The sequence below is a fragment of the Poromitra crassiceps genome (assembly GCF_964638095.1).
Source record: "Poromitra crassiceps genome assembly, chromosome: 11".
Taxonomy (NCBI): domain Eukaryota; kingdom Metazoa; phylum Chordata; class Actinopteri; order Beryciformes; family Melamphaidae; genus Poromitra; species Poromitra crassiceps.
Genome location: NC_139643.1, coordinates 142,971 through 156,694, shown reverse-complemented (window position 1 = coordinate 156,694; position 13,724 = coordinate 142,971). Strand labels below are relative to the sequence as shown.

At 44.7% G+C, this 13,724-nt stretch overlaps 1 protein-coding gene and 1 long non-coding RNA gene across 2 annotated transcripts in view; one reads left to right on the top strand and one right to left on the bottom strand.

Annotated features, from left to right (window-relative positions):
• The window catches only part of LOC310785717 (NLR family CARD domain-containing protein 3-like), a gene marked incomplete at its 3' end in the record, with an annotated part of 158,106 nt that overhangs the window by 124,940 nt on the left and 19,442 nt on the right, over nucleotides 1-13,724 (bottom strand). The gene's annotated exons all lie outside the window — the stretch shown is intronic.
• LOC310784601 lies at nucleotides 9,534-10,036 on the top strand. Its single transcript, XR_014553133.1, has 3 exons — nucleotides 9,534-9,591; nucleotides 9,728-9,821; nucleotides 9,927-10,036. It is a non-coding gene; the product is annotated as an uncharacterized lncRNA (long non-coding RNA).

The following is a 13,724-nucleotide window of genomic DNA, read 5'->3' as shown; positions in this document are numbered from 1 at the left end:
CAGGAGCCAGTCGTCTAGATAGTTCAGGATTCGTATCCCCTTCCGTCGCAGAGGCGACAGAACTGCGTCCATGCACCTGGTAAAGGTGCGGGGAGCTAGGGAGATCCCAAACGGCAGGACCCGGAACTCGTACTCCTTGCCGTCGAAAACGAACCTGAGGAACCGCCAATGCCCTTCCCAGATCGGAACTTGGAAGTAGGCATCCTTCAAATCTATGGTGACAAACCAGTCCCCTCTGTCGATGGACTGTCGCACCCTTGGGATTGTCAGCATCTTGCAAGGCAGACGCCTGAGATGTCTGTTGAGACCCCTTAGATCTAAAATGGGGCGTAGTCTCCCATCCTTCTTGGGGATGAGGAAATACCGGGAGTAAAATCCAGCCTGTTTGTTGCCCTGAGGCACCTCCCTGATGGCTCCCTTCTCCAACAGGGTAGAAACCTCGGCCTGGAGCACTGCCTTGTGCTCCGCGCCCACCACCGTGACAACCGTTGGGGTCCTCGAGGTCGGAGGACGACGAGCAAACTGAATACGATACCCCTGGGTCATGGTCGAAACCACCCAGGGGCTCGCCTGCAGTGACCTCCAAGCCACAAGACCCACCCGGGCTTGCTGGAGGCAGGCTGGACGTAAACTGCCGTCAGGAAGAAGGCGGAGGCCTAGGCTTGCTGCCGCCTCTGCCTTGCTTGCCCCTGACCGGCCTCCTGACTGCGTTGCCGTGCCCACGGCGCGCATCCAGAGTGGCCCTCGGGTCATTTGGGCCCCAGCCCGACCTCTGTGTCTGTGCGGGGGCTTCCTTCCTCCTGCCCCCCGACTGTCTGGACCACCTGGGGGTCAGTGCATTGGAAACCTCCTTAGCACAACGACGGGCCTCCTGGGCCTGCTGCAACAAAGCAGTGGCACCAGGACCAAACATGGCTGATGGCGCAGCGGCAGCCGCAAGAGGGCTCTCTGGTCCTCTGATCGCAACTTGGACCGGGACAGCCACAGTTGGCGCCTAGCAACCCAGAGTGCCGACACACCCTTACCGGCAGTCAACACCTGCTCTTTCATCAGCTGTGATAAGACTGATGAAACCAGTTGTATCTCAGCAATGAGATGAGCATCGAACCCGGTGCTCAGCTCGCGGACCAGCTTCCTCTGATACAATGCTAGTATGGACCCAGTATTGGCCAACCGTGCCTGAACTGCTACCGGCCTATGCACCTTAGCCAGTGCGGCATCGAGCATCTTACAGTCCCCCGTTGGAGTAGCCGGCCCCAGCACTGGGCTGGCCGGGAACAAAAGAGCTGATATGGCTTGGTCCAGCTGAGGCAATGGGCCACAGCCCACCTTAGGGTTAGGTTCTCCACTTCCGGGAGGAGATGCACCTCAAATGGCACCTCCGGACCTTGAGCGTCCTCATCATCGAAGCGCGAGGGAGGAGGGGCTTGGCCCGTGGCGGACTCAAGTCCCAAAGCCTGGGAAGCCCTGACCATCAGACCCTGGAATCGCTTGCGTTCACTGGTCTGTTCGCCCTCTGTGACGGACCCCTCAATGAGGCCCCCCTCATCTGATAACCCCTCTATGTCGACATCCTCCTCGACATCCTCCTGATCACCAGCCTCAATCCTGATGCTGTCATCTGGTAAAAATGTCCTAAGTAAGGGAAAGGGGCGGGGATCCCCTGAGGAACCACCCCCACTCCCCACCGCTTTAAGGCGCTTAACCTGCTGGGGCGGAGCAGACTGTGCTACAGCAACCCACCTGCGCTTACCCCCAAACACACAAAGCCGAGCCTCCAGGGATTGTGCTGGCAAAATGAAGCAATCCATACAGGAGGAGGGATTAACAACCGCTTCAGAGGCATGTTCCTCTCCCAGACAATGCACACACACATCATGCCCATCTTCAGTGGGCAGCTGCACTCCACACACCACACAGACATGGCTCATAGATGCCATAGCTTCCTTTCCTTTTAATGATTTTATTTTGAAGGAAGAGAGGAAGTGCTAAGCCAGTGTAAGTGCGCTTGCTGCCAACTTGACACACATGCACAGTCCACCAAACCTCGCGATAGGCCCCGCCCTCGCGAGACTAACAACACGGAAGAGCTCTAAAAGTTTTAGCTCCAGTCTGTGTGTTTTGGTGTGTTTTTGTGTACCGTTGTTAATGCCCGGGCTATTGTTCGCCAGACAGAAGCCGCGGCCAGAGAGAGAGAGAGAGATAGAGAGAACGCTGACAACGAACCCACGGACCTGCTCTCGTTGTCCTGATTAGGGAGCCGAGAGAGGACCAAGCGCCGCAGGACACGGAAGCCTCCAGAAACCTGGAGACAATATGTCAGCGCCGAGGAAGTTGTGTTTAGCGTTATATGGGAGACGGACAACACACTTGCGGACCTGCTCTCACTGTCCAGTTACGGAGCCGAGAAACAAGACCTAGCGACCCAAGACATGGAAGCCTCCAGAGACCTGGAGACAATATGTCAGCGCTGAGAAGTTTGTGCTCACCCCGACAACAGCCGCCACGAGAGGCAATCGTCCTCTCTCCCACCACCGAAGGTAAGAGGCAAGGCTGTTTACGAGCGAGTCAGAATAGAAGTTAGATAAGATTTTTGATTGTCTCAGACAGAGCGACCACACGTCACACTGCTCCAGTGAAATCGAAAAAGTCGAAGTAGGCATGGTTAACAAGGGCTTTATAGGCTTGGGTGTAACCACGTCCACAGGTGGATTGTCTTAAAGTAATTATTCACGTCACCTGATTCCATTTTAATCAGCTTCCCATACAAGATATATTCATATCTCTGTATTGGAGGGTAAACCCCGATAATGATAGAGAACAAACGCATCACAGAATGAAGCCTAAGCTGGTGAGTTTGTTAAGATAATGTTTAGCGAATATAATTCATAATCGTTTTAATAATAATAATAATAATTCTAGGCAATGAAGACAAAACCCAAGACTGTGTTACAGTAGGCTAAGTGTATCTTCTCCTATAATTGACCAGACTAGACAGAGGTTGAAGTACAAGAGATAACATTTATTACAAAAGTTTACATCATCTGCAGATCACCAGTTACTCGTGTCAATATTTTACCCTAAAATGTTTTAGCATTGATTTTAAAAGAATTGCAAAGAATAACAGTTTTATGTTCTCCTGTAGGATGTGTTTTGGAGAGCTTGATTCTTCGCTCCGTTTCCATTTCTGGAGAGTATTGAATGTTTCCCCTGCTCTTGTAATGAAATTGGAACACGTTTGGCAAATCCAACATGATTTGCTCTCCTACACCAACCCTCTCCAGGCGTAGAAATACCCCCTTCTCGAGTGGTTTGCAGCTGCCCAACCTGCCTTTAGAACGAAGGTTTCTCTTACACAACCTGCAAAAATCGTTCACATTGGTGGTAGCCATCGCGCTGCTGTTGTGGTCGCTAGCAGTAGCCTAGTGAATGAAAGTGTAGTTAGCTCACGTGCTAACAACAAAGGTCGCAGAGTGATGACGCCATCTGTTGCACTGCGCATGTGCTCTGTGCACTAAGCTGGTTGGATAACGGTTGGGTGATGGAGTGGTCTATCGGGGGGGGGGGGGGGCGCAACAACCGCTAGAAATCGATTACCATAGGTGGGGGACCAGACACTTGTGACTGTAAGCAGGGTGAGCCTGAGAGCAGGTCACTGGGGGCTGGGTTTACCCAGGCTAGTAGCTAGTGCCTTCCTTTATGCTATTGTGTGCTGGGGCAGCAGGCTGAAGGCAGCGGATGCCAACAGACTCAACAAATTGATCCGTAAGGCCAGGGACATTGTGGGACTGGATCTGGGCTCTCTGACTGCGGTGTCAGAGAAGAGAACGTTATCCAGGCTACGCTCCATCATGAGCAATGACTCGCACCCACTCCACGGCGTGCTAGTCAAACACAGGAGTACATTCAGTGAGAGACTGATTCCACCTAGATGCAACACGGAGAGGCACAGGAAATCATTCCTGCCTGTGGCCATTGGTCTATTTAATGCCTCTCTTAAAATAGCACCTCAGAGATAGCCAGCCATAGGCTAACTGGAAAAAGTGCCTGGCTGAGCCACGTGTAACGTATAGGGCAAGCCGAATAATATAAGTTCAGTGTGCAATAAAGACAATTGGCACGTAAGGTATACTTACTCTACGTATTTGCTTACTTAGACGTACTCCACTATTTTGCTCCTATCGCATTTAATACTGTTTATTCCATGCTATGTTGTGTTCTTTCTTCTTATTCTGCTTATTTTTACTATCGCATTACTACTGTGTATTTTATTTTATGCTATGTGTGTTATGTGAACGAGCAACTGTAACTTGTCCCAATTTCCCCCCGGGGATCATTAAAGTCTTTCTGATTCTGATTCTGATTCTGATTATGTTTTTATATGATAGACCTTGATGACCATGGTAGCTTATTAGTGCTTAACCACCCCTCTTAAATTATGGACTTCTGGGAATTATGGGAAATCATCTTTCTTTCATTATATCCTCTCCCTGGGGTGTGTGGACTACTGACTGTTAATATTACATGTCTAGATATAGGCATGCTATCCTATGATACTATACTGTACATACCATACCATACTATACTATACTATACTAGGTAGATATAATATACTTAATTGTCTACTAAATTGGCACATTTCCCAGTCAAAAAGAGGGTAAATTGGGACGCTTTTCAGTCAAAAATTGTTTTATTTGTGTTTCAGTATATGTGTTGGTTGGCACATGTTTGTAGTTTGCACAGGTTTGTGCATTTCAGACTGTTATTGAGACCTGTGCACTCTGGTGGTTTGCACGACCTCACACACTTGCAGGGGAGCAACTGCAAGACGGCACCTGGTGCTGGGGAACCGTGCATCCACTGGATTTCAAGCTGCCCCTCATCATCTGTGGTCCACATATGGTCCTTAAAGTACACTCCATTGTGGATATCATGGAAAACTCCTTTGTGAATCCACTCAGTCCAAACCAATATGAGTTTGTCAGCTTGTCAACTGCAACTGTTGCCCCGCCAGATGTAGCCAACCTGCATGATTCCAGCCACAACATCCAGCAGTGGAGGAAACTGCTCTACAGCACTGCCAGCAAAGCCAGTCTGTTCAAATTCTTGTTTGAGGAATGGAAAGGACCCAAACACAGATATAAACTACAAGACAGGCCTTATATGTTACCTGTGAAGTAATCTGCTTCAAAATCAACAAGAACCAATGGGAGGAGGTAACACAGCTCAAATCCTCTCAGGAAGAAGCTGACACCTGCATGCTAATGCATGCTCTCCATGTAGCAGAGTCTGGCTTCAAGGCAGTGATCATCATGGCAGACACAGATGTCCTGCTACTGACTCTGGGTTGGAGCAAGGAGACAAGACAATGTTCCAAAACTCACCAAACTATGCAAATCACGCAGCGATAGTATTGCTGGCGCCTTGATTGGCATGCACACGTTCACTGGCTGCAACACTGTCAGCGCATTTGCAGGACACGGAAAAGTGGGCACCCTGAACAGACAGGACATATCAAGAAGCCTTCCTTGAGCTCGGCCGTGCTTGGGATGTCTCTAATGAGCTCTTCAAGAAGCTGCTGGAAATCATGTGCCACATGTATATGTACCCTCTACACACATTACAGATGTCAACCTCCTCCGATACCAACTTTTCTGCACCAGACGTGGGGAGGTTGAGTCCAGCCAGCTTCCACCATTTGAGGATTGGCTATTAATGCATTCCATTCATGCAAACGATCAGACTGTAATCTGTAGACGGTCTCTTCAAACCCAGCCATCTGTACCAAGCCCCAAGGACCATGGGTGGACCACAGACGATGAGGGGCAGCTTGAAATCCAGTGGATGTGCGGATCCCCAGCACCAGACCGTTTTGCAGTTGCTCTCCTGCAAGTGTGTGAGGTCGTGCAAACCACCAGAGTGCACAGGTCTCAATAATGGTCTGAAGTGCACAAACCTGTGCAAACTACAAAAATGTACCAACCAGCACACTCAGATGTGAATGACGATGATGGTGTTGCCCTCGTGGGTGGCATGGTGTCTCAGGGAGGGTAGATTGTCCTAATATTGTCCTGAAAGACTAGAAACATTTTGAATGTAGCTGTTCATATAATGTAACACAAATACAACTATTTTTGACTGAGAAATGTGCCAATTTAGTAGACAAGAATAGTATATATATATCTAGTATAGTATAGTATAGTATATTATAGTATGTACAATATCATAGGATAGTTTGCCTATATCTATGTAATATTAACAGTAGTCCAGACACACCCTAGGCAACGGATAATGAAAGAAAGATGATTTCCAGGGAGGGCTCTTTCCTGGTTTTGAACGACAGCAGTCCATAATTTAAGAGGGTGTAAGCACTAATAAGCTACCAGTCATCAAGGTATATCATATAAAAACATAATCTAGGGATGTATATGAATTTAGTAAGTAAAATTTGCCCACCTGGCTGGTACCGATATGTTAAATTTAGGGCTCTGGCTCATTTCCCTTGAGAAGTCATTCTTCTACCTTAAGGGCCACATTTACCCCTCACGATGGGATAGTATGGGCACATTATACCTTTTCTGAATCCTTATAGTCCTATGAGTATTCCAGTGTTTGTTGTTTGTGTGTGTGAAATAAAGACTATAGTTTAGGCGAAAATTGTGGAAAAATGAATGTCACTGACATTTTGAAGAGCCCATGTGACCTCTTTATTTGTCAGACAGACTCACAACTGAGCTCAAATGAAAGCTAAGAACCTACCCTTTTAAATGTTGTCAAACATGTTCTCACAGAACATGAGTAAAGGTCCTGAAAATCTGCATAGAATAGGGTATGCATCAGCGCCTAGAATCAAATTTATTGTAAGGGCTGGCTAACTTCATGAGCTGATAACTGTGACAAAGCTACCATTCTGCAAAGGCTATCATACTAAAATATCATCTATGGATATATACCTGTTCAAAAATCATGATTATTATTTGCCCACTTGAGTGGTACCGATATGTGAAATTTTGGGGTTTGGCCCATGGACTAAGAGGTCTGTAGAGGATGCTGTATCCCTCTGTATCCATTCCATCCTGCAGCACCTTGAGGCCAATTCTACTTATGCACGCATTTTGTTTATTGATTTGAGTTCTGCCTTTAATAATATAATTCCAGCTAGGCTGTGCGATAAACTCCTTCAGATGGCCCACATGGAAAGAATCTATATGAACATATATGCAACTATATGCAACCTATATGCAACCTATATGCAGCATATATGAGCATATAGGCCATATATATGCCGCATATAGGTTGCATATAGGCCAGATTTAGGTGCATATATGCGCATATAGGAGCATATAGGCCATATGCCGCATATAGGTTGCATATAGGCCAGATTTAGGTGCATATATGTGCATATAGGAGCATATAGGCCATATATATGCCGCATATAGGTTGCATATAGGCCAGATTTAGGTGCATATATGCGCATATAGGAGCATATAGGCCATATATATGCCGCATATAGGTTGCATATAGGCCAGATTTAGGTGCATATATGCGCATATAGAAGCATATAGGCCATATATATGCCGCATATAGGTTGCATATAGGCCAGATTTAGGTGCATATATGCGCATATAGGCCACATTTATGCCGCATATAGGTTGCATATAGGCCAGATTCAGGTGCATATAAGTGCATATACCGGGCATATAGGTCTCCTATAGCTTCTTTATATCCACATATAGGTACTATATGTGCACATACAGGGCATATATGTCTCCTATATAGCTTCTTTATATACACATAAAGGCCCTATATGTTCATAATACAGGTCATGTAGGTCTCACTTCTTTATATCCATATAGGCCATATATGTACACAATACAAGGTATATGCCTCCTATATAGGTCATTTAAAAATCTGTTTGTATACACTGTGTCATAATCCATATATACCCAGCGAGCACAAAACGTTTTTTCAACGTTGATTTTTAGTTTAAATCTGGGTGATATTGGGTTTGAACGTCTAAGACCTAATTTCACCCTCTTTTCAACCGGCTAAAATGCGGTTACAACGTAAACGTGTAAAAAAACACAATTTGGTTCATCATTGTTAAAACTTTGTTGTAGTTTGGAATAGAGACAATATTGATAGTGTGTGAATTGGCATTTTATTGTCTTTTATTGTGTAACTGAGAGTTGAAATCTGGTCTACACGAAAACTACATTTCAACGCATTTTATGTCACATGAAATATCATAAATATGGGACTATAGGCTATGTGGTGCCAGCAAAAAGCTTCCAGGACACAACTATGGTTAATAGTTTAGCGCAATACTATAAAATAATGAATTCAGTTCCTGCAGCAACGCGCATGCGCAAGTACTTACTAGCTGTGACTGACTAGACCAAAGCAAGTCTGCACCGGTCTGCACCAAGTGCGGAACGAGGTGCTCTGGGCACACTATGTTATTGTAACAGACTGTATACGAGGCTCTGTGTAGGCCTACCTCCTGAGTCTCTGGTGTTAAATGAAGTTAACCTCTGAAGCCGTACAGCCTACAGACTATAGATGCACACACACACAACATAATTTTAGTCTGTTACATAATATGACTCGTACGCATCACATAAAATAACTTCCCGATCGCTGACAATTGTGGTCTACGTTGTGTGCGAGAGAGTATATAATGTGCCCGGCTCTCTGGTTAGTATAAGAAAATGTATAGCTCGGTACCTAACCACTGCTCGTCTGTACAAGTCGACGAATCACAGGGCGAAGTCAATCTTTCTAAAGCCAACCACATGCCGAGCCTAATCTTTCAAGAACCAACCACATGGCGAGCCTAATAATTCAGAAGCCTATCAAATGACCAAGTGAATCTTTCACAAAGCCATCCAATCAGAAGGCGAATCCAAACTTTCATTCAGCCAATCCCAGCGAATCCGACCGCCGAGAGGTCACCGCCCTCTTCTTCTTCACCGGAAGTACCCCAGTGTGTGGTTTGTTTGGCTAACGGATAGCTAGCCATTAGCTCTTATTATTATCCCTACACAACGTTACAGGTAAGCAACTGCCGATCCTTTTCATGTTTTAATTAAATACACATATTTCACGTCCACTTTGGCCATATCGTTGATATTTGCGCATATTTTTGATCGCGGTCTTTGATGTAAATATCACAGCATAACGTAACGAGAAGCTAACTAGCGTTAGCTGTGGCTGTGTTTTCGCTATCTGAACCCAAGTTCACGTTAACGTTAACAGCTAAATAAGAAATAGTAAACCTTGTTATCAGTAATAATGAGAAACTCATACACAGATAAAAGTAACAGCAGGTAGGCCTACTGATATAAACATTAAATGCCTGTCTATGCCTGTGTTTCTGTTTGTATGTTTTTAGTATCTAATGTATGTTTGTTTATTGCTGTAAGTATAATTTAGTCTACTGTACATAATTTCAGATGTCATTACGAAACAACAAGGCTATGGCAGGTGACACTGAGTGGCTCTCTACTGGGGTGTCTGGTATGGCCATCCAGTGAGGGAAACATACCTGCTCCTTGCCCAAAAAAAGAGAGATGGCATGACCTTTATAAGGTAAGATTATATGGCTTATCCATGTTCAAGTTAACAACATGACCCTAACACAATACACTGTAACATCAGGTACAGTATGTGATGGTACATGTATGCAAGTCCAGTTAAGTTACCGTACGTGCATTGTGTGTTTCAGACTGCCACAGCCAGGTATCTGCACAGCTCAGGGATTACTGAAGTATCCCAGCAAGATGGAGCAAGGTGACCCTCTACTCCAAGCAGGGCTTCAGGTATGACCTCACCTTCACCCACTCATGCCTCCTTGGCCAACAAGGTGAAATAGTCATATTTAATTTCACTGGGACTTATTTTTCCCTCTGTGTATCTTTCTCAAGGTGAGCGCCTACACTCCAGACAGCGTGTCCCAGGCATTGGAGTATCTGAAGGAGCTCCTGCTCGTCATCCAGCAGCACACCACATCTTGTCTGCACAGGCACACATCCCACCTGCTACAGCGAGCGTGGACCAGCCTGCACGACTCCTGACAGTGAGTACCTGATTGTGTCTCCTGTCCAGATTGTGTTAAAAACGTTTTAACAACCTCACACAGACAAGACTCAAGTCATTACTATTGCTTCAGACAAAATCATTTCCAAGGTTGTTCAGTGTTTAACTGTATGGTCTAATCTTAGAAATATTGGTGTTATTTTGATCAGGCTATGTCCTTTGATCAAGTTAAGTCATTGTCCTGTACATGCCACCCCCCCCCCCCCCCCCACACACACACACACACACAGACCCATTTTAGAAACAAACACTCAGGTCTGTTGTGTCACACAGATTATTATTGATGCCTTTTGTATCATCCCACCTGGAGTACTGTAATTCCCTTTTGACATGCCTCACCGGTCCCTGGACTGTCTACAAATGGTCCAGTACACTGCTGTTGACTAAGGCCGCATGCCCACAGGGATTGTTTTTTTGTTTTTTGTTTTTTTCCCAGGTCAGAATGCTTTGGAAATCATGTCCAGAGTGCTTCCAACGTGCACAGACACAGCATTTATTTGTTGCTGCTGAAAAAAATTGACATTGATGAGTAGCCTCGCCCTGCCTCTCCAAAAGTGTAACTTTTCTCTGCTTGAGGCCCCAGAGCACCCTGCCCAAAAACACTAGCCATCGAGAGCGTTTAAACACCAGGTGCGGTGCTGGGAAGAGGAGCGCTCCTAGAGCGTCCTTACCATAGAGAATGAATTGCAGAAAGGCGCTGGCAGCTCAAACAGACGTTCCCTGTGGACACAGCTGCTTAGTCCAGCACGACATGTCACATCACATCCATCTTAGCTTCCTTACATTGGCTTCCATCAAGTTTAAGGTTCTTGTAATCACTTATAAAGCCCTGCATGGTCAGGCACCTGTGTAAATCTGTGACGATCCATCCCTACATCACCAGTCAATGTGACTGCTCTGTGAAAGGTGCTATATAAATAAACGTTACAAATAAACGTTACTTTCTTAGTTAATTGCTTACTTACTTAGCTGGATTCAATTTACACCTGGCATTAAAACAGGTCCAGGATCTACATCAAAAATGTGATTCATCCTGTTTAATCCATGCCAACTATGTCTCTTTTCATCTATCATCTACAACGTGTATCTATCAGTCTGATGTGTCCCATGTTTGTGTTTTGTCCAAATAGTCAGTGACTAGAAGTCACGACTGGTGAGCACTCTCAAAAGTTCCAAAAAGTTACGGTGCACGGCTCAAAAAATAATAAGAGAGGGGCAAAAAACCAGCACTCAAAATAATTCCTTTGGGTTGTTTTATTTACCTTCAAGCAAGACAATGTACGTTTCGGCGTGGAGCCTTCCTCAGCATTGTGCTGACAGAAGACGGACATGACGTATAAATAGTGTCAAACCGGAAGTACAATCAATTACATTATCAAGTACTAGGAAATATCTCACAACATAAAATACCACTGAATATACCCATGTTTGTGTTTTCCCTACAGTGGTGAAGTGTCAGTGTGGTGTCTGCAGAGCCTGCTCGACTCCAACACAACCCACCATCATCAAGACCTGGACCCAGGAGCTGCTGACGCCAGCATGATGGCAGCATACAGATGCCAGCTTTTTGCACACCACACACACTCGACACTGATCTACACAAAGTTACACTCACCACACACACTCGACACTGATCTACACAAAGTTACACTCACACTGACCCTTTCTGATGCTGCCATTTGGTTGTGTCAGCTCCTGCTCTCTAGCTGTGATTGGACACTCTGGGGTCAGACAAGTGAACTCTCATTCAAAGGACCCTCTCTGTCTCTTTTCTTCTTTTTCTTCTTTTTATTGCTGTTTATTATTATTCATTGTCCACTGTGTTCTTTATTTGATTTAGATTGCACATTGTCTAATCGTTTTGTTTTTGTAAATGATGAATTTATTTGAAATGTATTCTCTCTTCGTGTCTTTGATAATACCATGATATTTAAATCTACTACATAATACATTATAGCCAATATGTTTTATACTTGACTGAATGACCAATAAAGTGCTCAAATCAGTTATCACTCATTCAATCATTACTTTCAACTTTTCTTTAGGGCATTACCCACTTTTGAGATAGCCTAAAAAAACTAAATATTTAAAGTGCATACTTTCTTTCCCAATTACAATAATAAAGACCCAGTTTTAAAACCATGCATTGCATATTTACCAACATGCTTGAGGTGGGATTGTAAACCTGTCTCTTCCATTTTACACAAGTAGCCTAATGTGATGGTGCATTAAAAGTTGATCAAAATCACATTATAGTTTAATTAGATTTGAGTTGCAGCACATTGACATCGTTTCAGAGCACCAAGGCAATAACTGTATGACATTGGACAAAATTCAAGTAAGTCCACAGCTGGATTCGAACCTGCGTCCTCCCAATTTTTCTTCCTTTTCCTCCCCCTTTCCCCCCCCCCTTCTTCCCCCTTTCTCCCCTTTCCCCCCTTCCCCCCCCCTTCTTTACAGACTAATGTTCCCCAGCCTTTGCGGAGCACGTAGAGCGCAGGGCTTGAACCTTGGAGAACGGGGTTCGAATCCCGTGTGCGCTGCTATTTTTTTATTTATTTAAGATCCTACATATAGGTACATATATGTACATATAGGTTTCCCATATATGGTGCATACATAAAATTGGCAGATTTCCTATATTATATGTACATATAGGTACATATATGTACCTATACATATAGGTACATATATGTACATATAATATAGGAAATCGGCCAATTTTATGTATGCACCATATATGGGAAAACTATATGTGGCCCTATATTAAAACATATAGGGTACATATAGATTCTTTCCATGTGGGGGGCGTTAACAAGTCCATGTGTGATTGGATATATGACTTTCTGACGAACAGGTCACACGTGGTCAAAGTCAATAATAGGCTATCCAAGTCACTGCCCATTAGTATGGGTGCTCCCCAGGGTTGTGTTTTGTCCTCTTTACTTTATTTATTTTATACCAACGACTGCATCTCGCTTTCCGACTTAGTCAAAATATTTAAATTTGCGGATGACACCACCGTGACAGGTCTGATCTCCTGTAATGATGAAACAGCTTACAGAGCAGAAGTCTCCTCACTTGTCGAGTGGTGTGCCCAGAACAACCTAACCCTATAGCACCATTTGTTGCTTTTATTGTTAACCTCTCCCTGGCACAATGCATTGTTCCTGATGACATGAAACACGCTAAAACTATTCCTCTTTTTAAGAAAGGCTGCAGGTCTGACCCAGGTAACTACAGGCCGATTTCTATTCTCAGTGTCACCTCCAAGGTCCTTGAAAAAGTAATTCACAAACAGCTGTATGAATATCTAAACGACTCTAAACTGTTATTCAAATTCCAGTCTGGTTTCAGAAAGTCTCACTAATTCCTGCCTGCTTTTCTTAAAATATTTTATTAGAACAGAAATGGATGCTGGCAAGCTCTGCGGCATGATTTTGATCGATCTTCAAAAGGCCTTTGACACTGTCGACCACGATTTGCTCTTTTTTAAACTGTCTGCTTTAGGCGTTAGCCCCCCCCGGTCTGAGATGGTTCATCTCCTACCTCTCAGGTAGAGATAAAAAAATAGTCTTTAAGGATCAAATATCCACGGCCTTGCCTGTGACCTGTGGGATCCCGCA